At 47.9% G+C, this 27,805-nt stretch overlaps 1 protein-coding gene across 12 annotated transcripts in view; it reads left to right on the top strand.

Annotated features, from left to right (window-relative positions):
- Positions 1–27,805, top strand: part of RALGPS1 (Ral GEF with PH domain and SH3 binding motif 1) — a 289,205-nt gene that overhangs the window by 34,472 nt on the left and 226,928 nt on the right. For 3 of the 12 annotated variants that reach the window (XM_074331045.2, XM_074331042.2, XM_074331043.2), the window contains exon 1: positions 3,211–3,460. The exons of 2 other annotated variants lie outside the window; for them this stretch is intronic. The gene's annotated coding sequence lies outside the window, so the exon portion shown is untranslated. Of the gene's footprint in view, positions 1–3,210; positions 3,528–3,620; positions 3,691–23,914; positions 23,993–27,805 lie in introns of those variants that run through there. 7 more of the 12 variants (XM_074331044.2, XM_074331038.2, XM_074331046.2 and 4 more) reach the window with 5 other exon arrangements.

Here is a 27,805-nt window from a genome sequence, read left to right as displayed (position 1 = left end):
TGCTTTCCTCCTGAGGTTCAAAAGACCCTTTCCCTCATTGAGAGGGACTCAAATGTATGAGACGCTGAGGGCTGGCCCACTCTACCAGCTCATCACGCTGTCACAGTGGGCGACCGAAACCCTCATAAGCCCACTGAGATGATCTCTGCATCCTGTCACGCAATGTTTGAGCAAGGGAGTGACGTGAGTTATCAGACTTTATGACAACTTTAAAAAAACAGCTTTATTGACATGATTCATGTACTGTATAATTCACCCATTAAAAGCATACACTTCAGTGGCTTTTAGTATATCTACAGTTGTGCAATCATTACCACAATCAATTTTAGAATATTTTCATTATCTCAAAAAGAAAGTCCAGGTGCCTTAGCTATTACCCCCAGTTCTCCCACCCCACCCCCCAGCCCTAGACAACCACTAATCTACTCTTTGTCTCTATAGATTTGCCAATTTTGGACATTTCATATGAATGGGGTCATACCATATTTCCCCGAAAATAAGACTGGGTCTTATATTAATTTTTGCTCCAAAAGATGCATTAGGGCTTATGTTCAGGGGATGTCATCCTGAAAAATCATGCTAGGGCTTATTTTCCGGTTAGGTCTTATGTTCAGGGAAACATGGTGTGTGATCTGGCTTCTTTCATTTAGCGTGTTTTCAAGGTTTGTCCGTGTTGTAGCATGTATCAGTACTCATGTTTTAACGTCCCATGATATGGATAGACCACATTTTATTTATTCATTCATCAGTTAATGGACATTTGGATTATTGCCACTTTTTGTATATTATGAATAATGCTGCTATGACCGTTTTTGTACAAGAGTTTTTATGGCCCTATGTTTTTATACCTAGGAATGGAATTATTGGGTCTAGAGTAACTCTATGTTTAATCTTTTAAGGTATGGCCAGACTGTTTTCCAAAGTGGCTGCACCATTTTACCTTCCCACCAGCAGTATATGAGGGTTCCAATTTCTCCACCTCCTCACCAACCCTGTTATTGACCATTTTATTTGTTATAGCCGTCCTAATGAGTATGAAGTGGTATCGCATTGTGGTTTGAAGTTGCATTTCCCTGATTTCTAATGATATTGAACATATTTCCATGGCCTTATTGGCCATTTGTGTATCTTCTTTGGAGAACTGTCCATTCAGATCCTTTTCTCATTTTAAAATTAGGTTTACAATAGCTTTTTGATATGTTACAAAACAATTTATGTTCATTGAAGAAAACTTAGATGCTACGTACAAGCATAATAAAAACAATAAATGCCATTTAGCAAGCATAGATTGCAAGCACTGAGCTAAACGTCTCTGAGCTTGCCCTAAGTCACACAGGTAAAAGAAACTGCAGCTAATGTTTATTGCGCTCCTGTTAGGTGCCATGCCCTCTTCCACGTATCATCTCATTTAATCCTCCCCACGCCTTTCTAAAGAGAGTGCTATTTTCAGCATACTCATTTTGTAATAAAGAAAGAGGCACAGAGATAGTAAGTAACTTGCTTACCTGCACACAGCTTTCTGGTGGCAGAACCAGAGTTTAGACTCAGACAGTCTATATCCCCAGTTTTTGCACTCAACCCCCACCCTGTGCATTTCTGAATCCAGAGGCTCTGAGCAGAACCATTGCATTTCACTGTCTCTTTGTCATGCGGGCAGCCTGCGGGGGGGGGGGGGGGGGGGGGTGTCTCTGGTCCTGCTCCCCACATAAGAACGCAGGACATGGTGAGGCCAAAAAGGAACACCCACGGAGCCATAGATAGGGGAATCATACCACTATATTCTCGTTGGCGACTGGGTTGGAGACACAGGAGGCAGGAGCCACACTATCCGCAACCCGCCATCCTCTTGTTCCTGCCAAACAATCTCACTTGCTAGCAATCCACTTCTCTGCAATCTGCAATCCACACTCCGCTGCTTGCTAGCTCAGCCACCATCTTCTTGCTAGCCCCCATTCGCTGGTAGCATAGCCACAGCAGTTATATTAGTGGCCAATGGCTCACTGGTTACAGCTGATGGCCAACTAGCCACAGCTGATGGCCATGCAATCACAGTTGATGGCCATTTACTACCTGAGCCAGTACCTTTCCATGTGAGGCCGAGAGCCTGGAAAGTGCACTCCTGGCTCTGTCCCCACACTCCTGTTCTGTTTAAGTAAAATAGTTAAGTATCTTCTTTGATAATTATTCCTTTCTGAATGCAAAATGACAGAAGTTGCCCTCACAGATCCCTGAAGACTTAGAAATGGTTTAATTTCTACTGACTCTATTTGTTTTTTAATATTTTTGTTTATCTCTTTTTTCTTCCATAAGCTTGGGAAGTGCAGTAACCAAATCTTTCCATACTCTGGTGTTACTGCAAAATGAATTTGAAAATTGATGAAATGTTGTTCTACTTGTCTATGTGTCCAAGAACCATCCAGAGTAAGTCAGGACATACGGTCTCCTTTTGGTGGGAGGCAGAACAGAGGGTGTTTTTGTTTTGTTTGTTTTTTGTTTTGTTTTGTTTTGTGTGTGTGTGTGTGTGTGTGTGTGTGTGTGTGTGTGTGTGTGTGATTTCCAAGGCTTCACAAATCTGGCTTCGACTATTTGTAACTTATTATCTCTGTGACTTGCATCAAATGACTTAACCTCTCTGCTCGCCTCATCCTGACCGGCAGAGTAAAGGATGTGGGAGCAGGGAGTCAGGAGCGAGGCTCATTTCTCAGCTTCGCACCTGTGTGGTCTTGAGCAAGTACCTTCACCTTGTGGGACCTAATTTGCCCAGCTGTAAAATAAATGGGTTGGACCCAAGGCCTTTTGAGGTTTCTTATGGTTCTGTGTTCTGTGCCTACTTCGGAGTTGTAAATAATGGACATTGAGGTGGTGTCTCTCACAAAACCCTTTTTTGTTGAAAATAGTAAATCCTAGGTAGGAATTTTTAGGGGAAATTTTAGGAGGCCTGGAAGGATGTGCGGGGAATAAGATGCGCTGCTATATCTAGGAAGGGGATGGGCGTGGCGGGGCACTGAAGGGGGGGTGTGCGGACAGCGGAGCATCCTTGCAAGCTGAGAGGGTGTCTGCGGGCTGGAGCCGAGGCTGAGTCTCGGGAGGACCACGACTGCAGCGGCTGCGCACTGGCGCGCCCAGACGGCCGATTTGCGTGTCTCCGCCTTTGCGACGAGCTGATTGGGGGCTCTGGTCTGGAGCCGCGCGCCGATTTGCTGGGCGGACCGCCGCTCAGGCCCAGAGCGGACGGTTCCTACTGCGGCTGGGCACCGGCTCCGCTCCCGCGTCGGCCCGCGCTCCAGCTGCGCCCGGCCTCATCCCCAGCCCGGCTCGGCCCGGCCCTGGTCTCCGAGCGAAGGCGCCGCTGCCGCCTGGGCCGCTCTCAGGGCCATGAGGAGGCGGCGGCAGCCACTGCGGCCCGCGTCAAGGTGACCGGCCGGGACTGCGGCGGCGGCGGCAGCGACAAGAGCGGGCGGTGAGAAGAGCTGTCCGCGGGGCGGGACGGGGCGGGGCCCTGAGGGCTCGGCCGGAGGGAGCTGCAGGTGCGGGGGGCGGGACCCGGAGGGGAGGGTGGGCCGGGGAGGGGCCTCAGGGAGGGAGGCGGGGCCGGGGGGGCGGGGGTTGTGTCGGGCGGTTATGAGGCCTCGGGGGCCAGGCCGGAGGCCTTCGGTACGCCTGTCCGGTGGGGGCTTGAAGGATATGAAGGTTAGCGGGAGTGGAGGTGCAGGTGGCGAAAGGCCTCAGGTGGGGGGACGGGAGCATTTGGGAGGGGCCGAGGTGCTGGAGGTGCGCGGGGCCGGGTCCGATGGGACCACAGATTTGCTAGTGGGCGGGGCTGCGAGGTGAGGCCAAAGCGGCCGGAGAGCCAGGGCCTGAGGAAACGACAGGTGCAGGGGGCGGGGCTAGGAAGACCTGCAGGCGCGGGGGGCGGGGCCCCGAATGGTTTGCAGGTCCGGAAGCGGGGCTTCAGGTGAGGAGCGGGCAGAGGTGAGTGGTCGCTGGGAAAGAGAATGCCGCCCTCTGTGCTGTTTTGGGGTTTGGGTGGAAGCAGGAGTTTTGGGCTCTTTGAGGATTCTGGAGGCTTCGAGGGTCGCTGCTGGGACGAAGGGCCTGCCAGGCCTGCCTGTACCTCTCCTGAGTTGGACTTGGGTCTCAGCTGCCCTGGTTACTAGGCCGGCAGCTTCCCCCATGCCACGCTGTACCTTAGATGGGATGTACCATTTTTCACGTCTTAGGGACTTGTCCTGTTGCGGTTGCAGGGGTCACACATAGAATGGGGGGGCGGTTGGCTTTCATTTGATGATCAGCTGTGGAGAAATGTGTGTGCTTGAAGAGTAGTTAGTATGAAGCTTGAAGGGTCCTGGCTTGCTGGCTCCTGATACCAGATGCTGCCTCAAATCTTACCAGTGTTGTCTCCAGAAGCCCGAAATGGCAGCTGGTGAGGGGGAAGAAGGGAATGAGGGTTCAGCAGCTTTTGCCTCTGTGTTACCTTGGACAGTCTTTTCCTCCTGTGCAAAATGAGCATCGTGGTACCTGCCTGGTGTGCCTCCCAGGGGCCTTGTGAGGATAGGATGGAACCGCGCTTCCTGAGCACATCGTGGGTTAAAGTTATGAGTCTCCCTTGCCTGTGCTGATGGGCAGGTTGGATTTGGGGGCTGGGGGGTCTAAAGAGGAGGGGCTTTCTAGACTATTTTCTTGTTTGAGTTTGGGATGAGGTTTGTGGCAGGGAGTCCCCAAAAGACTCGTTCTTGTGTCAGATGGTAACTGCTCCTCGGCTCTCGGAGGGAGCTGTGGCAGGGAACAGTGGGAGATGTAAAGCAGAGGAACATTGAGTTGTTTACTGACCTTTAGACCCCAACCCCAGTAAGGACTCTGAAGTAGAACATGAGGCTCAGGCTTGAGCCTTACGGAATTCCCCCTCTGCGTCCCAGGACAAACCCTGATTTTACCACATTCCAGAAGGAAGACACCAAACAGGGGAATGCCAGCACTACAGGGGCAGAGAGAAGAAAGCAAGGTCATGGGTCCTCTGCTATTCAGGAGAGTGTTCTGTGCCCATGTGTGCGGCCTTTCGTGGTGCGGGGCCTTTGCTGCTTAGCAGTTGGATCAGTCAGCACTGGAAGCCCTCCTACCTGTGTGGTACGGACAGAAGAGAAGACCGGAGGAGGCTTCTCCTGTGCTGGCTGCATTTTTCTTCACTGTAGAAGCTATGGGGCTTTTGGGGACCAACCACCATGTGCTGGCCTCTCTCACTACCACCAGTTTTGTGGTGGTGACCCAGTGGCATCATGAGGATGGCATCTCAGGCCCGGGTCCTTACTGGGGCCTGTGCTCATGTGGCAGGTACCCAGAGCATCTTGAAGCAGCGTGTGTAAATTGTCCCATTCTATCCCGGCAGAAACTATGTAAATGGCTCTCAGAGATCGCTGCCCTCTGGATAAGCATCACGCCCAGTGGGTTGGAAGGAAAGCCCAAACTTGGTGGCACACAAGAGGTAGAACATGTGTTGGATAATGAGGGGCTTTTTGATTGTAATTATTGCAGTGACAACATCCAGGGTTGAGAGAGAAACTTTATTAATGGAAAATCCTGCATCTCATATGGCCCAGTCTACCTTTTGAAATCAATTTTCCTTTTCACTATGGAGGGTAAGAGCTCTGGCTTAGAAGTCTGACAGGTCTGCATTTGAAACCTCATGCACCAATTTTAGCTTCTCAGAGCTTTGGTTTCCTTATTTGTAAAACAAGGGTGGTTATGCTCACCTTGAGAGCTCGTTATGAAGAACAAAGGAGACAAGATATGTGAAAGCACCTGATACATTAGGCACTCAGTATATATTAGGGTCTGTTTCTGCCCTGCCCTGCCTGCCCGTCTTTCAACACAACACAACAGCATGTAGCACGGAAGGAGAGCAGGACTGGTAATTGTGAGGCCTTCACTTACGTAACCTTGGTCAAACCCCTTCCCCTCTCCAGGCCTTGGTTTTCTTAGTTGAGTGGGGATGGTGTTAGATGATGTGAACATCAAGAGTGGTCCTAGCTCTGGCATTCTCTGAGCGTGCCAGCATATTAAAAGGCAGGAGGGAGGAAACTAATGGCCTGTTGTTTTGTTCTTCTTTTAAAAATACCTGTTTAGCACTTTGCCTGGCACATGCTAGGTGCTCATTAAATACTTGTTGAAGGGACGTGAAGAACTTTAAGAAGGTGTGGCAAATTGTCCTTGCAGCTTACATGTCTGTTGTATCTCTGTCTTCAAAATGCATTTTACTTATTACAGAAAAAGTATAACTTATTACAGAAAAAGCAACAGTGTTAGTGAAATTAGTGAACCTCAACATGAATGACAAAAGTTGTTTAACAGTCCTATTTCACTGCAAATAAAGTTCATCCAGCTTATGTTCATAAACGTGTAATATTTCATGGTTATAATCATATGCGTGTGAGCATTTGGGAAAGGCCTTGCAGTAAGTGCTTTCTTTAAATGGTGTCTTTATCTTATTTTTTAAGAAGTGAAAAAAAAAAAAGGTCACACATGGATTTTTTTAAAGGCAAGTAGTTGAAAGAGAAACACATTGTAAAGTGCTTGTCTTTCTTGCCTTGCGCTTCCAGTTCCTAGCCCTTCTCCCTAGAGGCAAGCACTATTACCATTTTCTTGTTTATTATAATACATATTCTCTCTCTTACACAAAGAATAGCATTCTATACATACTCTTGCTCCTTCATTTATTAACTTGATCTATTTTGAAAATTGTTCCCACTTTGGCACATGTTCCACTTGGTGCATGTATTTCTTCCTTAATAAATGTGTTTGACTGAAATTGTAAGCACAGTTTTGTATCTCCCTCTCCCCTCCCCAATGTTTACTCAGTAATGGTTAGCAGTCATTGTTTAGAAGAATAACAAGAGACAGCCCTTGTTCTCCTCTAGGAAAGAAATGGCTTTGGTCCCAGTGAACAATAGACTAAAGGGCAATCCATGTATTTGGATTCAAGGCAGAGGACAGAGAAAGGAAAAGGGATTTGTTCACTAGTAATTCTAAACTGATTTTCCATTCACACATGATTCAGAGTTCACCTCTGTCACTAACTGTGTGACTTGGGGCAAGTTCACCTCTGTCACTTACTGTATGACTTGGGACAACTTACTAATTCAGTTGCCTTAGCTGTAAAATGGATGATGATGATCGGATCTGCCTTTTGGGGTTTTTGTGTACAGGAAATGAGACCACGCATGCAAAGTACTTGCAGCAAATAGCAGGTCATCTGAGGGGTGGCTGCTATGTTGGTAATAATGTAAAGTAGAATCTTTTATTCTTTGTCAGCAGATGTTTCTGGGCAGCTGAGGGGGAGCCGTGGGGAATGGCCAAAGTCCTTGCCCTTGACATGCTCACAACCTGTCCCTGATTACAGAGCGGCATGGTGGGCCTGATGCTGGGGGAGTGAGCAGGATGGGGGTCATGGAGGCGGGAAACCATGGCTTTGCCCTGGGTGATTTGGGAATGGCTTCCCAGCTCCGATTTCCCCGCCTTTGTGAAACCTACACTCAATTCTCGGCACAAGGCACTACGCCCGTGTTGCTGCCTCGACTGTCATTGTATGCACACCTTGTGGGAGGACATGTATGTCGTCGTCGTGCGTATTACTTTGTGCTTGTGTCTCCTCCCTGCATAGGGAAAGTCTCCTTCTTCCAGTGCTGCTCAGGCTTTTGGTGGACGTTGTGATGGACCTGTGCTCAGACAAGTCATGCTGCTAGATGAGGGCACACTCTTACTGCTAAGTCATCAGGTGTGTGGTGAAACCCAGACTCTGGACTCTTACTTCATTCCCCAGGTATCTGAGTGCTGACTCGGAGACAGGCATGTCCTGTGCCATGTGCTGGCTGTAGACTGCGTATGGCTGGTGACACTTGTCCTCCGAAGTCTTAGGGATGGGAAAGGAAAGAAATATTTGCTCCAGATGCTCCAGGGCGAGATGGGGAAGCAGAGAAAAAGGCCACGTCTGAAAAGGAGCTGCCCAGCTTGCTGGAGCCCTCCTCTCCTTTCCTCGGAAGTCTGGCTGCTCATCCTTCCCTTGGGATGGGATGGTGGAGGCGCCTGCCAGAGGGAGCGGAGAGGGGGTCTATAGATTTTGACCGGGGTGGGGGGAGAGTTGGTTGGCTTGGTTTCTGTGATGGCCATCCTGGAGCGTTTCTGGGAGCACTTTCTTAGAGAGAGCAGGCTTCGCTCGCTTCCTTCCTGTGGGCACTCATTCATCAGCCTCGCTGGGCTGCTGGGGGCGAAACCCTTTGCTGGACGCCAGGCACATTGAGGCGAAGGAGCTCCGTTCTGCTCTTGGGAAGCTGGTGGTCGGTAGGTGGAGGAGTCACATGCAAGCAGAAGGGGACCAGAGGGTGACTGGCTGTGATGGAGGACCTCGGGTGAAGTGGCCAAGTGGATTCAGGCTCGAGCCAGGCGGACCTGGGTTCAAATCCTAGCTCTTTCTCACACAGCCTCTGTGACCTCGGGCAAGTGCGTTCCCTGCTCTGAGTCTCAGTTTACTGATTTATAAAATGGGGATAGCAGTGTTTCCTAATTTGGGGCTGTTATCGAAGATTCAGTGAAATAATGTGGTGGAATGTTTGGCACGGGGCCTGGCAGGAAACTGGTGCTTACAGAGTGCTCATCGTCATTTTAATTGTCCTCAGTGCTGGGGGAGCACCAAGCAGCACTTCTGGCTGTTTTCTTTGGGGTCTAGTGGAGCGGCAGTGGTGCTGTTGGGTGGTAAAGGTGAAGGAGGTGGCCGAGGTATCCGAGAAACCTCACAGTCCTTTCCTCACAGGCCCTGTTGACCACAGGGCTGTGGGTTTGTCCACTGGTGTATCCGCCCTGTCTTTTGCACAAGCCCTTGTCAGCGGTGGTTTCCAGCCTAGCGCCATCCCCAGCGCCTTTTCTTTGATCACCTGCACAGATCACTTCCATGAGTCAGGTTTGTCTCACCTGCACCGATGGGAGAGTCGAGCAGCAAATCCTTCCACAGTTTTTCTGCAGAGCTTTCAAATCCATTGTGTTCCTTGCAGGAGATTTATCTCCTGTGCATCAGAGAGGCAGATAGGGCAGCACAGAGAACAGACTCTGGAGTCAGGATGAGTGGGGTCGAGTCCTCACTACACCATTCAACAAGCCCTGTGGTTGGGGCAAGTGCACTCCTCTGTTTCCGCGGGGGCACCAGAAGTCTGACAGAACTTACTGCTCATGGGCCTACAAGGCTTCAAGGACATGCTGTGGAACAGGACTTAGCAGCATCCTGGGACACCATGAACACCTGGTAAATGGGAGCTAGAATAACGTTCTCTTTAAGCTGTGTCAGAAAGCTTCTAGGATGCTCTGTGGGGAAGGGTGTGAATTTATTGCTTATGGAAGTTATGTGACTTATTGCACAAGGAATGTGTTAAAACTCAGATGTACAGGTGGTGGTGGTGGTGTTGGGGGCGGCACCCAGGGTGGCAGGCAGAAGTCAGCCTGCTTTGGGAGTGCGATGCAAGCCCACGACAGCAGTAGGGTACCCGCAAGGGAGAGGACGGAGTCACCCCGCGGGTGGGGCCTGTCTCAGGCCCGTCCAAGGACTGGAGGCTGGTGTTCCCAGGTATTTCTTTCTCATTGTTCTGTGATTCCACATAAGTAATGGGTCTTTATATGAACTAAAGCAACATTATACTTTCCCTTTTTAGGATTTCAATATTTTTATTATAAGGTGTTATTTTAAGGTTATGACAATTACTTTAGTAATCAGAAGAAAAATTAAATGTTGGGCTGCAACGGTCCAAGATCGTCTTATTGGAGATGAAAGAAAGAATAATGAACATAATTAAATTCGTGTTTATTGGATGCAGTAATTCTCACCCACTCTTGTATAAGCTGGATAACTAGGTCAAGGGAAATCTGTGCTTTTGGTACATTTCTGGGTAATTAAATATTTATGGAAAACAAGTTAATAAATTCAGGAGAATTTGCTATGTCTCTTTTTGTGGCAATAAAGTCTATTATATGGAATTAGTGACTTTCACTATTTGAAGGTATTTCTTATTTTGTGTCCTTGTTTTGTTTGTTTTTTCCCTTGTAGGCACTATATCTCCCACACTTCCAGTCCACTAGCATTAGTAAGTTATTTCCCCGTCCGGCTCCGATAACCCCGCTGTAGCATGTAATAACCCTGTGTAACCAGCAGCCCTGGGGCTCCCCTACGTACTTGGCCTCTGTTCCTCCCGCCGTGTTCATGGCCTTGCCCAGGGCTAGTAAGTGATCTGATTTTGTCATGCCCTCTGCTTAAAACCCTTCCGTGGTTTCTAATTTCTCTTAGAAAGAAGACCAAATCATTAGCGTGGCCTGTGGGGTGTAACAATATGCTCTTCAATGTAATTGTTGGTATGTCTCCGTTGCTGCGCTGTAATGCAGCCCCATCAAATCGTGGACTGTGGCTGCTTTGCTCACCATCGGGTCCTCAATGCCTGGCGCATAGTATCTGGCCCATAGTAGGTGCTCCGTAAATATTTGTTAAGTGAACAAATGAAGTGAGTGCCTAGGCAGGAACTGACTGGAATCTATAAAATGAGAAGGTTGTTGGATCTGAGGTTCCTTCATCACAAAAGTATCTCAACACGTCACAAAGTCTCTTGACACCTGTGGGTTTTTTGGTGTGTGTGTGTGTGTGTGTTTTGCCTCATACTGATTCTGCAGGGTTGAGGGGGCAGGCTTTGGAGCACAGAGAAGAAAATGGAAGCTCAGAGAAGTAAACTGCCCAAGGTGTACCTATGGGAGAAGCTGAGAGCTCCTTAGTATCTTTTCTCAAACCCTGGGCTGCCTCGAATGTGGTTTCTGACACAATGGAGGAGTCACGGGTGAGATAAGGAAACAGGTTCATTGAAAAAAGTATTTGTAATAGTTGCTCTTGGTTTTAGTTATTTTAATTTCCTGATCATTGAATTTGAGTCGTTGAGTTCAATTTGGAGTGATGGGTTTAAGGTCCGGTTTCATTCTAGGGACCGGGACACCCTGACCTTTTTTATTAACGGCTCACGTGGAGTGATCATTGATGCCCATGCGGATTGGCTGATAACTAAAATTAGAATTTGTTCTTGTTGGGAAGCTTTTGAATGTGACTGGAAGTTACTTGCTGATTGATACGCAGCGTTCTTTTGCTGTTTCCAGAAGATGCTGGTTGCTGCAGTTAGTTTATTTCTCTACTTTATCTCTGGGTGTACCGGCTCCTGGACTGTTTTGCTGTGGCCTTTGCGCTCAGCAGACTAGTGTTGTTAGTCCCTCCTAAAGGTTAGAGATCATTGAGTCCACGCTTCCACGTTCCAGATGAGACTGGGGACTTTGCCAGGGTTTCATAGTCAGCTGTCCTGATTCTCTACCCAGCAAAACCCATGCACTTTGGCACATCTATTTGCATATTGCAGTTTCTCAACAACTGCCTGCAGCTCATGTAACGTAGCTCATAGACCACGTCCATGAAGAGCATTTCTCTGTGATGAAAACCTCTGCTTCAGTGTCCTTTGTTGCGTGTGCAGTGTGACTGCTTGGGAAGAAAACTAAGACCTGACATAGGGCACAGCTCCGGTGTCCGGTGAGGGTGGTTGGCTGAGAAAAGGCAATGCCCCTGGTGGTCTGTTAGCAACACATATACTGACCTCAGGGGGCTTCATCGTGATCTTAGGGGGCTTCTCAAGGGCTGAGAGATTCTTGGAACTTAGTTTGATCAATATAGCCAGCATACTTGTGGCCAGAGAGAGCAGCCTGGTAGTATAGTGCGATCACTGGGTATGAAGCCAGAGCGCCAGGACTGTCAGTTTGCTCTGACGCCTGCTTTCCAAGTAAACAGGAGTCTCCCTGGCGTGTGTGCGTCCTTTCTTCAATAGGAAATCCCCAGTTTTAAAATCAGAGATTGCTTTGCGAGAGTTGAGTCAGATAAAAGAGAGCTGGATGATATGAAGTATTGGACAGTAACCAGAGGCATCCGTGTCCCTTGTTCCTCCCTGTCTTACAGGCCTGCCTGCCTGTCCATCTGTCCGTCATCCCTCCAGGGCCTGCTCAGGCCTGCTGAGCGCCAGCACTGTGCTGAGTGGGGCCACAGCAGAGGGAAAGACAAGTCTGGTCCTTGCTCGCTTTTAGCTTACGGCCTAGTAGCAAAGTTAAATAAGTCTAAAACAATAAAAGTAATAAAAAATTAATTACAGCATCGACGATGGCTACAAAGCGGAGTACAAGGTGCTTAGGGACCGTAAACCAGACGAGTTTACCTGGCTTGGGGGATCAGAGCCAGCCTCCCAGAGGAAAGAGGAGTTGGAGTTAGCCAGGTGAAGCGGTGGCAGCTGCATCTGTCATGGTCCCAGCTGGGGCAAGGGCATGGTGGATTCAAGAAGTGACAGCGAGCTGGTGTGGCAGGGGCACCGAGCACGAGGAGACGCGAGAACGTTCACTCCTCGGTGGTCACAGCATTGTTTTCCTGACCTGCACTGGAAATTCTGACAGATTCTACAGCTGCTGACTCTTCTTTTTCTGAACTCCCATCTATCACCAAAGCATCATTACTGAATATTACCGGCCATGGTTTCCAAGATAGCAGTTGGCCTTTTTATTGCTTTACAGATTGGTTGCTGCTTTTGCTTCTCCAGGGGATTGAAGAACACCTTGATCTCATTAGTGGTTTTCATTCATGAAGTAAACATTTACTGAGCGAGCATGTAACTAGCTTGACTCCGCGCCCTCAGGAGCCCACAGACCTGACAGATAGGAGTAAATAAATGACGCTGATGCTGTGTCAGGGCTGGTAAGTGGTGGAAACGAAAGCTTCTGGGACCGAATCAGACTCACAGGATCTTAAAGATAGATTTTTCAGTTGGCCAGGTGAAGGGGGACCTCGACAGAGGGAACAGACTGTACAGAAACTCTGTAGGACAGAGCGTGCTGTGTCAGGAAGGGTGAGCTGTGTGGTGCTGCTGGAGTGTGGTGCTCGTGGCAGAGGGAGGCGGGACGAGCTGAGGGAGCTGAGGCCGGAAAAGCGGCTTGGGACCCGGAGTCAGAGGGACTCACAGACCGTGCTTTGGAGTCCGGCTGTTTCCCCGCGGGGAGTGGAGAATTGTTCTGGAGTGACAGGAAGAGAGAAACACCTTCCGTTATACTCCTGAGGTGCAGGATGGATGGTGTGGGAGGTCACTGGCGTTTGGGAGATGAGTGAAGGGGCTGTTACGCTTGAACCTGGCGATGGCGATGGCGAGGAGAAGGCAGGTTCAAGAGAAACCCAGGCAGAGGCCTCTGTCCTTGGATATTGAGCAGACGGGAGGGTGGGCAATGTCAGGGCTTCTCACGGTAGCGGCGTGAGGCGCTGGGCCAATCCTTGAGATAAGGAACATGAAAGGAGGACTGAGTGGGGGTCCGCGGCACAGCGTTCGGCAACTGGCCTGCGCGCCTGGAGCTCGCAGAGGTCTGGGCCAGCGCAGTGCTTCTCGCTGTTTGGAGCATTGACTCCTTTGCAGGGTTTGGAGGAGCGAGGCTGGTCATCTGTATGTTGAAGAGTTTTCGCAGATGGTTCTGATGTTCCCACTGGTCGAGAGAGAATTGGGGTCATCCTTCTGTAGCTGGCCCCTCAAGTGGTAGGAGGGGTGTTGGACTCTTTGGGAAGTTTATGTGTAGTGAGCGGGGGATCCTGGGTAGACTGCTGGGGAGCGGCAGCACGAAGGATGGATCACAGTGGAAGGGTCCGAGAAGGAGCAGGAGGAGGAAGCGATGGTGTGGAAACTAGTGGAGGTGATGGTGGGGCCCCCCAGCTCTCCCCCCGCCTCCTGAAGCTGAGTGCCGTGGTGCCCCGCGTCGACACTCTGACTTTCACTAATGTCAGAGCCAGTCTCACGTGAGAGAAGTCGTTACAGTTACCTTTGCTTCTGTGCGCAAGAGACTCTGAGGGAGCCCCTAAACCCTTTCACCTCCCTCAGAACCTTCTCAGACTGTCCACTCACGTCTTCTGCTGGTCGTCCTTTGGGCTGAAATCACTGGCTCCTGAGCAGGCAAGTTGGGATCCCGTGGAACATGCTGGGATTCAGGATGGGTCTGCGACCTTTGTGGGCAGGTGCATGTCTAGATCCGAGGAAAGACAGCTGTCAGAACCGTTGGAGGAAGTTCTGGGAAGATGATGAAACCATTCAGCCTAGATGAACGTGTTCTGGGAGCCCTGTGACGTGGGAGTGCATCCTTGGTCCCCTGTGTATCCTGAGCTTGGGGAGCAGGGAAGAGCCTGCTGAAGAATTTCCAGAACTTATAGGTGGGGTCTCAGTTTGAGTACATGAGATCTACCCAGATTTCTGGTGGAGAGAAAGTCATAAATTGGCAAAAGTGGAAGCCCATCCCCCTGGGCCTAGAAGCCTGACTGAGATTAGTTTATAGAACCCAATGAAGAGCCTTTAATCTGGGAAGCCAATGGGAAACTGACCTATGACCCAACGTATGTTTTGTAAGTATTACCCTGAACCCAAAGACCTCAGAGTGGAGGATGGAGGCGGAGACCCGGCTGCCACTGACCCTGGTGCTGAAAGCCAAGCTGGGGAGAAAGGATCAGGGATAACTAGAGGGAAGCAGCTGTCCTTAATTCTGGGGCCAGCCACCCTTGTGTGAAGCCATTTGCTGCTCAGGAAAGGAAGAAGAACGGGATTGCTGTTTGTGGAGCTGAGACGCCCCAATGCTTAGGCAAAGAGAAGGGAGCAGATGGATAGACAGAAGTATGCGTACCAGTACAGAACGTAAAGTGCCCTTCAGCTCTTGTGGGATGGAACGTAAAGAAATGTTTCAGACCAGGGGGCAGACTGAGCTGGGTTCACACCCTGCCTTTGCCCAGGGACTCCCCACCACAGCCAGTGAGCATCCTCTTTCTGACAGTGTGTCCTTGGATAAGTTACCTAACCTCGGTGGGCCTCCGTGTTCTCACTCTAAATGGGTGTGCAAAGATACCCTCCTTAGAGAATTAGTGTAAGGTGATCGCAGTGGCACGTTATTATGGATAAGGTGCTTAGCGAAGTATCTGTCACAGAGTAATGGTTCGATAAGTGACACCATCAGCGTCTGAGTGCTGCTGCAGATGTCTGCACTGGACCAAACTCCGCCAATGTATGAAATAGAGAAGAACTGCAACAGTAACAGACCCAGCGATGTGAACATCACCATGTGGGAGGGAAAATCAGCTCCACTGGTGAAAAGATTCGAACACCTGGAGGGTAAGTGTGACAGGGGAGAAATGCAGACAACGTGACAGGGGAGAAAATGAAAAAGCACCAGGCCCAGGAACCTGGATCAGAGGAGTTTTACTGGCTGTGAAGAAGAGAGGCAAGCGGTTCTGAATAAACAGCTGGAGGTGCAAGGACGAAGCAGCACGTTAGCCTGGGTTTTCAGCGACGTGCAGATTTTCATCAGTTCTGTCTCCCTGGGCATGTTGGGGGGCACTGGGGGAGATGGTGTTCGAGATTATTTACCTAATATTTGTTTATTTGTTTATTTACTCCAAAGGCTGATTTTTTTGACAAGGCTTACTACAGAGTAGTCTCTTATTAAATGTGTTTTGAATGAATTGGGTGAAAATCAGTCAGTCAGTTAAGCAGTCAGTCGATTTCTGGCTCTTTCCAGGGAAGTCTAAACACAGTTAATAGTGACAGTAATGTTGGTAAAGATGTAATGCAATTCAAATGAGATATTCTATAAAACTTGATAAAATAGTGATGCTCGTGTGGAAAAATAAATTGGTACAAAGATTAAGTTTTTTTACAGCAACGAAATGGCCTTCATTCTTCCAGAATCCGGTTCATTTCAATAAATGTTTGCATTTGTGTAAAAACGGTGCTTTGTTGTGGGAATATAACAGTGGATATCTATTGTGATGGATAGTCTCATTTAACCCTTATCACTTCCCTTATGAGGGAGCCATTTCTGTAGGTTGGGGTGCAAGGGGTAGAAAACTGAAAATAGCAAAGACATAAATAACATAGAGGTCTCTGTATGTGTGATAAGTCAGGAGGTAATCAATAAGCTCAGAGTAGGTACAGAGCCTGCATGGTGACAGACCTTCTGTCTTGTTGTCACCTCATGATGCGATCTTGGGAATGGCTCCGAAATCTGAGGCCACTTCATGGCCTGAAGTGGCTGCTGGAGCGCTAGCCTTTGAACTTGCATTCTAGCCTTTGAGGGCCACTTGCAAGACATTGCTCATGATTCTTCTTGCATCCCATTGGCCTGATCTTGGTCGTATGGCCACATCTAGCACTAAAGGAAGCTGGGAAATGTAATCTGCATTCCGGGAAGCCTCATGTCCTGCTAAAGACTCTGAAGTTATTTTCCTAAAGAAGAAGGGGAGGATGGCTATTGGGGGCCAGCTCACAAATACTGGCCCCTTTTAATGGATGTGGAGCCTCAGAGAAGTTGAGGTTAGCCCGGTGTTACATAGCCTATAAAGAGCAGAACCTTCAGAACTTATTATAAAGCCACGATTTATTAATCTCATATGGTGCTTGGGTAAGAGCAGGAAACTATATGAATGGATAAGAGGTGACTTTATTGTTGACACAGGAGCTTAATTCATGAGACGTGAGGAGAGAGAAGGAATGATGATTACGTTGTTGGGACATTTGACTCAATACTGAGAAGCATTGCGAAGCTTAACTGTGTGCTGCAGTGGGTTCCAGGCGCGGTTGAGTTAAAGGACAGAAGACGGAGTTGAAGGAGGGAAGATGTAAGCCGACTCTGTAGTGGGACCTAGGAGAGGTGGGTTCCAGGACTCCGGTTGTCGGGGGGCTAGGAAGGAGACCTTTCTCTGTCTCCTTGTATCTCTTTTTGTGTATGTAGCTCCTGAGTCAGAGACAGAGCTTTATCACTAACGTGAGCGTTAGCATGCGTGTTGGTTTCCCTTCCCCCAGGCCCCATAGGGGTGATGCCATGGGCCCAGGGGGATGCTGTGCTTTTGTGCCACAGCTGAGAACGGTGAGTCTGGGAGCCTGCAGCTTTATGACAGGCAGTAAGCAAGCCTGCTCTTTGTCCCTGAAGTATGGCCCTGAGAAGTGGCCTGCGGAAGGGTGGTCAGGACTCTGCATTCTTGGCAGACGTGTTAGAGAGCCAGAGACCATGCAGGACGGAGTCTCCCAAACAGGTGGTTGGCAGGATTCAGTGGGATAACGCCGAGTGCGTGCCACAGTGTGTGCCAATAGGAAGCTCTCCATCAGTGTTACGCATTACAATGTGGGCCCAGCGATGTCACGGTCAGTTCCCACAGTGTTTCTGCCTGGTGTTCAAAGTGTAGACCAGGCTGAAGTCCTGGGACTGACAGGATGCTGGGGAGACTGAGAGGGAGGGAGGGGGAGAGAGCTAACTCTCTGGCTGTGTGTGTCTTTTGCCGTCTTGCACACATTTCCTACCCAGTGCATCCCTGGGGCATATACTCTGCCAGCTCTTGGTAAGTTATTGATAATTCTCTATTTTCTTACATGGAATCAAATGAAATCTATTTCGTGAGCTTAATATTTGTGACTCACTTCATTTGAAATGAAGTACAGTAAGTCTTTCTTAAGAAAGAGGGTATTACTTATTTATACATATATTTAGCAAAATTCTTGATAATTAATTCCAGACTAATGAAACTTTACATCTATATGATGGATAAGAGTGTCATAAAAATGTAGAGCTAAAGGACATTTAAAGATTAGCTCAACTTTCCAGTTTTATAGGAGGAAACGGAGGCAAGAGAATTGAAAATATTTACTAAGGAGTGGTCACAGTTGATGAGTGACAGACATGGTACTGGACCTTAGCCCACAGTCCCATCCAAGAAACTGAATCCATTAGGATGTATAGAGAGGGGACAGAAGGGAATCCATCTACACTGTTTTCAGGTAAATATCAGGCCAGGACTCATCTGTCCTCGTTCAAGAATGAACAAATAGAAAAGCCGACGCTAGAAGGACCCACTGAAAAGATCCAGACGTATAAAGGGGAATAAACAAAGCGTGCAAGAAATAGAGGAAAAGCAGGCTTTGGGGGAAAAGTTTCCAAACCTTTTACTCAGAAAAACTGAAGTAAATTTCAAACATCACCTTTTTTGTCCGCTCGGAGAAGTTATAGATGCTCTGAAAGTTGAGCTGATGAGTCAACAAGCTGAGAGGAGGAGGAGCTTGAGCACTTAAAGAACAAAAGGAATCACGTAATGCTGCCATTTGAAATCAGTGGCACAGTAGACAGTGAAGGATTCGGGCAGAGGACAAACTGTGGAGCTCAGAAGGGACAGGAAAGCAGCAGTGAAGACCCCAGACGTGGATGATGGACCAGATTGGAGACCAGAGCAAACGGAATCGAAGGAAGCCTCCATCTCCTGACCTGAGGAAGGCCCTGAATCTGTACATTACAAGGGCTCACCATGAACCACAAAACTGGTAAATTAGCTTAAAATAATATCCAGGTGAAGTTGTTTTTTAAATTTCGGGAAGAAAGAGAGGGTACCATTAGCACCCAGGCAGAAGGAACCTGTAAATCAAAGGAGCAACATGAGGCTGGGCTCAGCTTGCGCGCACATGGGAGCCGGAAGGCAGTGCCGCAGTACGTCAAGGTTTGAGGGAAAGGTTGTAGCCCAAGACTTTTGTACTCAGCCAAGTGTTAGTTCACATTTGACAGTAACAGAAATTCATTTCAGTCATGCAAGGGCACACCTTGTGTGTAGCTTTTGCTACAGCTGTGCATCATTTTTTGGGGGGAAAAATCACAAGAAGGTGTGTTGCGGCCACTGAGAGATGAATCGTAGTAGAAGAGCGTGAATGGCCACGTCAGAGTAGGAAAGGATTGACGGGGAGAGTGCAACCATTCAAATACAAAATTATTTCTAAATAATTGTTGTGATTATAATTATAAAAGAGAACACCAGTGAGGTGATATTGAAAGGTACAACACACCATAATTAACAGAACAAGCAGGAAGAGAATTTCTGCTCAAACCAGAGATCCTGCATGTGAACACTGTGGACTCTGAAGAGCCCTACAGATGCGAAGGATGAGAGATTTGAAAGCGGGTCCATGCCCTCCAATATGTCTGCACACGTGTTTCCAGCTAATAAAATGCTGTGCAGGTTTACAGTCCACCTGGGACCACTTGTAGGCGACTCCGCTGGGCACCATCTTTTCCAGCTGCCTGGAGACGTTTGCTGGGCATCTTCTTTCTGCAGGTGACACATTGCTGGTGGGAATGTGAAACGGTGCAGATTCTTTGGCAATCAGTTTGGCAGTTCCTCGAAAGTTTAAACATCAAGTTACCAGGCGACCTAACAATTCTACGCCTAGGTGTATATCCAAGAGAATTGAAAACATGTCTACACAAAAACTTGTCCATGTATATTCATGGCAGTGTTATTCATAAATAGCCAAAGTGGAAACAACCCAAATACCTGTTAATTGATGAAGGGATAAACAAATGTAGTGTATCCCTATAGTGGAGTATTATTCAGCCATAAAAAAATGAAGTACTGATTCATGTTACAACATGGATGAGCCTTGAAAACATGCTAAGTAAAAAGTCCAGACAAAAAAGGCCACATACTGCATGATTCTACGTATCAAATGTCTGGAAGAAGCAAATCCATGTCACAGTAGATGAGTGGCTGCCAGGGAGGTGAGGAAATGGGAGTGAGTGCTGATGGATACAGGTTTTCGTTTTGGGGCGATGAAAATGTTCTGGAATTAGATAGTGGTGATGTTGCACCGCTTAGTGAATATGCTAAAAACTGCTGAGTTCTATAGTTTAAAAGGGTGCATTTTGTGGCATGTAAATTATATCTCAACTTGAAAAAACTAGCTCTTTTCCTTATTACTAAATGTTAATTGAAGAAAAATAAGAAAATAAAGATAGACCAAGAAAAAAAAGCAGCCATCATATTGTTAATACTTGAGATTTATATTTCCAGACTTTTTCTGTGTGTCTGTCTCAAAGTGGGAGAAAGACCATTTTATTCTTTCTTTCCTGTCGTGAGTGGTGTGTTGGGATCGGCATAGTCCACAAGCATGTTCTGCTTTAGCCCCTTGTTTTAGGTGCTTATGTTGCAAACAGTAATTTGCTACAGGTGGAAACAATGCACTATTTGGAATCAGAAGACCTGGGTTCCTGTTCCAACTCACCTTAGGTTTGTGAGCTTGAGAGGGGCACTTAGTTTCACTTTCTTCATCTTTAAAATGGATTGTATTACTTTGTGACATTACCCACCAGACTGGAAAAATGAGAAAAACAAAAGACCATATCAAGTGCTGGCAAGAATGTGGAGCAGCCAGAATTGTCAGACGCTGCCAGTGGCAGTGTCAGTTGGTTGAGCCCAATTTAGAAAACTGGCGTCACCTACCAAAGCTGCACATACACTTACTTTATGACCCAGCAGGGGTCATAAAGTTGTAGGTATCAACCCAACAGAAAGGCAGAGTGTGGGCCGGTGGTACAGGGTATGGCGATTAAAGTTACGGACTTGCCACCGTGCACTTAACTTTGGCAGCACTGTACAAACAGCTTGGTAAGGTTTCATAACCTTGGTATATCAGTGTCTCACAGCTGTGTTCGTGTTGACATTTGTGGCGGTGTCTTGCTGAGTGGCGTTCACTATTGTTGCATGGTTTTGTGTGCTGTTGCGAGAATGAGCTTGAATTAAGCAACGAACAAACATTATATTTCTTGTTAAACTTGTCAAGAGTGGAAATGAAATCAGGCACATGTTATTCCAAGTTTATGGGGATAATGCCATGAAGAAAACGGCAGTGTACAAATGAGTTAAACATTTTTCTGATGGGAGAGAACATGTCACTGATGAAGAGAGGTCAGAGCTACCAGTAATGAGCAGAACTGACAAAAACATTGCAAAAATTCGTCAAATTGTGTGTCAAAATTGTTGGCTGACTGTGAGAAGCATAACAGACCAAGTAAACATTGATAAACAGGAAAATCTTAATTGAAAATCTTGGCATGAGAAAGGTGTGTGCAAAAATAGTCCCTAAAGGAGCTCACCGATGAACAAAAGCTAAGGAGAGGAAGCTTGCCAAGACCTTTTGGAGGCAAGACGATGTTTTGGGCTGTGTTATCACTGGTGATGAAACGTGTGTACCAATAGGACCCTGAGACAAAGCATCAAAGTGCACAATGGAAGTCAGCCAATTCTCAAGGACCAAAAATGTTCCATCAGTCCAAATCAAGAGTCCAAACGATGTTCTTAACCTTTTCTGATATCAGAGGGATTATTCATTATGAATTTTTACCAACTGGACAAACAGTTACCAAGTTTACTATTTGGAAGTGCAGAAAAGACTACGTGAAAAAGTTACATGAAAACGACCTGAACTTTTCGCCAGCAATTCATGGCTCTTGTATCACAACAATGCACCAGGTCACATGGCACTGTCTGTGAGGGAGTTTTTAGCCAGTAGACAAATAACTGTTTTGGAACACCCTCCCTACTCACCTGATCTGGCCCCCAGTGACTTCTTTCTTTACCCGAAGACAAAGGAAATATTGAAAGGAAGACATTTTGATGACATTTGGGACATCAAGGGTAATATGAAGACAGCTCTGATGGCCATTCCAGAAAAAGTTCCAAAATTGCTTTGAAGGGCAGACTAGGCACTGGCATCAGTGCACAGCTTCCCAAGGGGAGTACTTCGAAGGTGACCGTAGTGATATTCAGCAATGAGCTATGTAGGACGTTTTCTAGGATGAGTTCGCGAACTTAGTAGTCAGACCCCGTATGTTCAAGATTGTTGATAGCAGCCCCGTCTGTGAGACGCAGACTGGAGACTCCAGTGTCCGTCAGGAGTGAATGACAGATGCGTGCGGTAAACTCCCCCAGGGAAGAACACTGTCACCAGGGAGAGGTAATGAACAATGATTCAATGAAAAATTTCACAGACGTAATGTTCCTTCAGACAGAAAAGATTATACACTGTACGATTCCATGCGTATAAAGTTTAAACAGACACGTAACCTATGCTGTTAGGAGTCAGAATAGTGGCCGCCCCTGGGAGGCAGGTAATGATGGGGGGGGGGGGGGTGCAGCGGGTGTCTGGGGCCGGCGGCGTCCTGTCTGTCCACGTGGGTGCTAGTTACATGTGTGTTCATTTTGTGAGAAGGCTTTGACCTGTGCACTTGTATGCACTTTTCTGTAAATGTGTTTCACTTCCATAAAAAGCTTGCTTAAAACACTGAAAAAAAGGAAGCTTATCGCATCGCTCTCACTAAAACTATTAATGAGAATGGAAGTTTTGTTATATTGTTGATGAATAAAATACGTGAACCTTTATTTCATCTTTATCTCTTCCTTTGATCATTTGTACTTGTTTTATAATGTGGATAGCATGTTGGAACATTATAATATATATTTAATTTACAAAAAATATGTATGTTAGAGGTGCTTGCTTAATTTTTTATTTTTCAATTGGTAGTGAAACATCAAAAAGTTTGGTGAGCTGTGGCTCAAGGTCAAAACAGAAGGGGACAGTCGGAGCAGAGGCCTGGCCTTGGGAAGCAGGTGGGCGACAGGCTGAACCTCAAACAGTTTAGCCAGTGTTCTGTGTTGGGTCGATTTCCTTGTTTCTGGAGCATGAAGTGTGGGACTGGGTGGTGGTGAAGCTGGCAAGGGAGGCGGGGGCCGGCCTCTGAGTGACTTGAGTTCCAGGAGCCCCCATGGGGAGGGGCTGAGAGCAAGCTCTGGAAGGTGAGAGGGCAAAAGGAAGGGGGCAAGCAGAAGAGAGGCCGAAGAGGCGAAGGAGACGGGAGGAGGAAAAGAAGGATGAGTCATTTTTAGGGGCCGAGAGATGAGTTTCCAGAAGGAGGGACTGGTGAGCCATGTTGAAAGCTGCCCAGAGGTAGGAGAGCCTTAGGTCACAGCCTTAGCAGTTAGGAGGTGACCCAGAGGTTGCAGTGCGGCCCCGGTGCTCAGGTAGGGGCTTACTAAGCGGGTGCTGGTGAGGACATCACTGGGGGCTGATGGGAAGTAGCCTGGAGTTCAAGGGTCGAAGCTCTTTGGACGACTGGGGAGAACTGAAGATGTTCGCAGGCAGAAGGAAGGACCACAAGAGTGGAAGGAACTGAGGTGGCCACAGGGCGCAGGACGGGCCCTGTGTCGCAGGATTTTCCTTGGAGGTAGAAGGAGAGGACCAGAAAAAGAGGCAGAAACATTTAGGGTAAAGGAGGGACCCGAGGGAGCTGAAGTCAGCTTTCCTCAGTGACATGTTGTGCGGCTGTGGAGTGAGGTACGGGGGTGTGGGGAGCGGGGTGCTTTGGAGGACAGAAAACGAACAGGCGGGGCCTCTGCAGGCACCTAGTGCAGGATGCTCCTCTGCCCGCGGGCCTCTCGGCTGCCCCTGCTCTGCCCCCGCTCGGGCCGTGCCAGGCACTCCCTCTCTTGCCACATATTCTCTCTCTCTCTCTCTCTCTCTCTCTCTCTCTCTCTCTCTCTCTCTCTCTCTCTTTATTAGTTTCACATACTCTCTTTTGACAGCCATGTGCTCTGGGCGCCCCCGAGTCCCTTTCTTGCTGGGTGGTACCTGTGGCCTTTCTGGTACTTTGGGCCTGCCTGCCTGCATTTCCCCGTGGAGTCAGCGCTTACCTGTGACTGCAGGAGACCCTCACCCACTTACCATGGCATGTATCCATGTCCTGCATGATGGGAAAGGAGAATAGTCACCAGAGAAGTTTCAGTTAATTCCGATGAGTTTAGGACAGGCTTTGCCACCCGTAGGCGAATGAGGATCAAATATTGACTTTGGGAAAAGCATTTGACATTTCAAAGAACAGGTTGCATTCAGATCTTATAGCACTACAGTTAAGTCTGACTTGGCTGAGTTTTGACAAACAAGTCTTACCATATGGAACATTGGTGTAACTCGAATGATTCCCCCTACTTTTCCAGTGGCTACTGTTTGGAAAAGACGTGCTGGGGCGGTTTATCCCATTGGCCTGGGATTGTGAAGCACGACGTGTATTCCTGGTAAGTCAGTTCACTGACCTGAGTGAAATGCGCCGTCTTGGGCAGAGGCCGCAGTGTGGGCACCCAAAGGTGCACGCTGGTGCAGGGGAGCATGTGTGGGTCAGAGGAGCCGTGTACCAAGCAGAGCCTGCGGGGCTGAGATGCTGCAGAGCAGCCTCGGGGCCTCAGGCATCCTCAGTGAGCCAGCCACACACGCAGGGGCCTTCCAGGGACTCCTCTCCGGATTACACTCGGGTTTTCTCCATGGTTCTTGTATCAAGGATTTGTCCCTTCCTTTCTCTCTGTGTGTCCTCCTGTGTAAAACCTCTTGTTGCTACCCTGTGGTGCTGTCGGTCTTTTGCTCCCATTGACCAGAAGGCAGATGTTCTGTATCTGCTCCCCAATAGCTGGGTTACTCGGGCAACCTCCTTTCTCTCAACGTCAGGTGCCCCTAGTTCTGTCTTTCCAGTTCAGCTCCCCTCCTCACTTTCGGCCGTCCCTTCATCAGAAAGGGCCAGCGCATTGCATAGGCTACACTTGGCCATGGAAGGATGGGGTGAAGGAATGTGAAGATGAACGAACCGTCATCATTGTCTTCAAGAGACTACGATTTACTGGTCAATCCCCTGCCACCCTCCTCCCCTCTCCCCTGCAGTTGTTTCTCCCTGAGATTCTGCCTTCTTCTAAGAATGCTTTTCTGCATTTCCCAGCTCACGGGAACCCTCCTTCCTTTAAACCCTCAGAACACTTGTTTTGACCTCCTCTCATGGCCTGCCCACAGTCTGCACTGCGTCCTGCTGTTGTGATGTACCCTGTACCTCTCGCCTTATCTCCTTTTAAGGCAGGGGCAGTGTCTTGCTCACTGTTGTGTCCCATGCAGTCTAGTTCCTCTCTACTGTGTGCTTTTGAGGCCACGAGAGGGGCTGCAGCTGCCTACTTGCTGCCTATGCCCTGGGGGTGCGGGGGGCCTGCCTGATCTTGCGGGTCCCAGGGCATCCGTGCAGAATGGCTCCCAGTCCATGCCGTTGGGAGAGGACTGCTTCTCCCGTCATCACGGGACCGATGGGCAGAGGATCTGCTCCCCACTTCTCAGCAGGAAGATCACAGTTGGCCTTGCTCATTTCACGGGGGCCCCTTGGACAAAGGCTGTCAGGCCATCCGGGGCCTCAGGCTCGCTACCGCTGCAGAAGCTCAGGGGGTGTGTGGTGAATGGGGAGATTCGAGCGCCTCCATCCTTCAACCGGCAAAGACAAATGACAACACACTTGCAGGACTTGGCCACAGAAGGGAGGGAAGCCGAGCTTTACACTTTGAGGCAGGATTATATTTGACAGGATGTGTAAGAACTTCAAGTTACAAGGAGGGCACGTCCACAGGGACAAGATCGACGTGTACCAGAGGCTTTCTGGAACTAAACAACATGGCTTCTGAATTGAAAAAGCAATAGAAGAACTGAAATTAGTGGTTTGGAAGGTCAAGTAGAAGAACTGCCTCACAACCCAGAACAATAGCAGAATGACATGGAAATAACTAAAATGCGAGGCACTTGGAGACCTTATCTAGGAGACCTGGCATGGGAGTAATGGGCGTTCCAGAAGGAGAAAAGGGAGTCGATGGAGGAGGAGGAGAAGAACAGCAGAAGCACATTTAACTGAATTGAAGAAAGATTTGATTCTTCAGATTAAATGGATTCATTCAGCTCACACGAACACTAACGCTTCACACCTGTTTTCTATTCAAGTCCCTAAACTTCAAGAAGGAAGAGAAAACTGAAAATTTTGTTGGAAGAAAGAACAGGTTGTTTTCAAATGAAAGAGAATTAGACTCTCCCTGGGCAACCCTAGAGCCTGGAAGACAGTGGACTGGTAAAGGGGGGGTGCGTCCTCTATACACCCAGCCAAGATGTCACTCACGCGTCATGGCAAAAGAAAGACGTTTCAAACATGTGAGGACACAAAACATACGCTGTCTATTAAACGTACCAGAGGAAAATACCCGGTGAAGTTCTGTATCTGAAGGACAGTTAGAGCAGAGCTGTTGAGAAAGGGGAAGTGAAGAGTGCAGGAAACTGAGCAGCAGTGTAACTGTGCATAGAATTTAATGTCAGTGGATATTGCTCCTGTGAGTCGGAATTTTTATTGTGTGTTATTAAGAATTTTTAAAATAGATGAGGAACTCCTGTATGGGAAAGCATATAGGCTGAAAATAAAATTTTAAACCATCTCTGCAAAACCTAAGGCCTTAGGAAAAAGGAAGAGAGAGTGGGGAAAAAGGGTTCCACTTTTAGGATACTTAAATAAACATAGGGCAAATAAAACACAGAGGCATGGTTATTTGCATTACAGAAAGAGAAATAAAGGTTCAATTTTGACTTTTGGGCATCAAAAGGTATATTAGTTAAGACTAGATTTTGTTGCATATTGTAGGTTATCCCTGAATAGCAATGGCTTAAACATATAAGGGTCATATCCTCATAAAAAAGTAAAGAGGCGGGCAGTCTAGGGTTGGTAAGGTAAAATCAAAGTCATCACGGACCCACGCTCCTTATATTTTGCTGCCATCCATAACAGATTGTTTCCTGATTCAAGATGGCTGCCTGAGCTCCAGCCATCACATCTACATTCCAGAAGCCGGAAGGAAATAGCGGGGGAAGAAGGGTGTGCCCTTTTTTTCCCCAGACACTTCTCAAAAAGTCTCACACAGCACTAACATTTACATCTCATTGAGTAGAGCTTAGCCACACTGAGCTGCAAGGGAGCATCGAGAGTGCTTGGCTAAAAGTAGTTCTCTTGCTAAAGGAAGAAGAAAGAAGTTGGGATCTCTGCCTCAAAAGATAATCATTAGCAGAATGCAAATTTAAACAATAACTTTCTTTTTCACCTTTTTAACTGGCAAAAAGTTACAAAGATTGATAAAACCAGTGTTAGCAAGTGAATGAGACGTGGGTACCATGACATTGCTGCTGGAAGTATGAATTGTTCTAACTTTTGGTGAACGTAATCGGAAAATATTTAATAAATACTAAAATATCCATGTTTGGCAACCCAGCAGCATACTTCTAGGAGTCTGCCATGCAGAAATAAAGCACCATTGCAAAAGTGATACAAAGCTGTATTCTGCACCGCTGTTTGCAGTGGCACAAAGACGGAAGGCATGGGTGTAAGCATCAGTGATGTGTTAGGCGGCTATTACAAAGGAGCCAGCTCTCTAGATTGACATGAGGGAAGGCCATGAAATGCTGTTATGTTTAAAAACAAATTGCAGAGCAACACCTCCAGCAGGGCTTGCAAACTGGTGGCCCGTGGTGACAGACAGTAACTGTGTGCTGTGCCAGGCACAGCGCTAAGTGCTTTAAATTCTTCTCTTCTCACATGGAGTTAACAAGATAAGTACTACTGGGTCACCTTTTTGAGAGGAGGAACACAAAGCACAGAGACTAAGTAACTTTCTTATGGTCACCCAGCCAGTAGACACAGGGCCCAGGATGTGACCAGGGCACCGAAATCTGAACTCTTATCAACTCTGCTGCCCTGCCCAAGGTTCGCTGTCTGCTCTCCCTCGTGGTGCTGTGTATGGCCAGCGGTTCTTTACAAATGTTCCCCATGGAAAGCTCTAAGTGGCGTAGTTAGCCCCAGCCCAGCTGTCCTTCTTCCACCTGCAGCTTCACTGGGACATGATCGGCCTGGGCCCACAGGCATTTGAAGGCATGACCTTGGTCTTGGTGGGAATCCCACTTGGTTATAACTTATGGTGCTTGGCAGGAAGCCTGGGAGGAGTACCCCCTGGCTGCTCGTTACTTCAGGCGGGTGGAAGAGGGTGGGCATTGCGGGAAAG

This window comes from Rhinolophus sinicus, chromosome 16, assembly GCF_057876585.1.
Source record: "Rhinolophus sinicus isolate RSI-liver-muscle chromosome 16, RSI-T2T, whole genome shotgun sequence".
In the NCBI taxonomy this organism is placed as follows: Eukaryota; Metazoa; Chordata; class Mammalia; order Chiroptera; family Rhinolophidae; genus Rhinolophus; species Rhinolophus sinicus.
The sequence above is the reverse complement of the archived record's forward strand: the minus strand, read 5'-3'. Positions and strand labels throughout refer to the sequence as shown.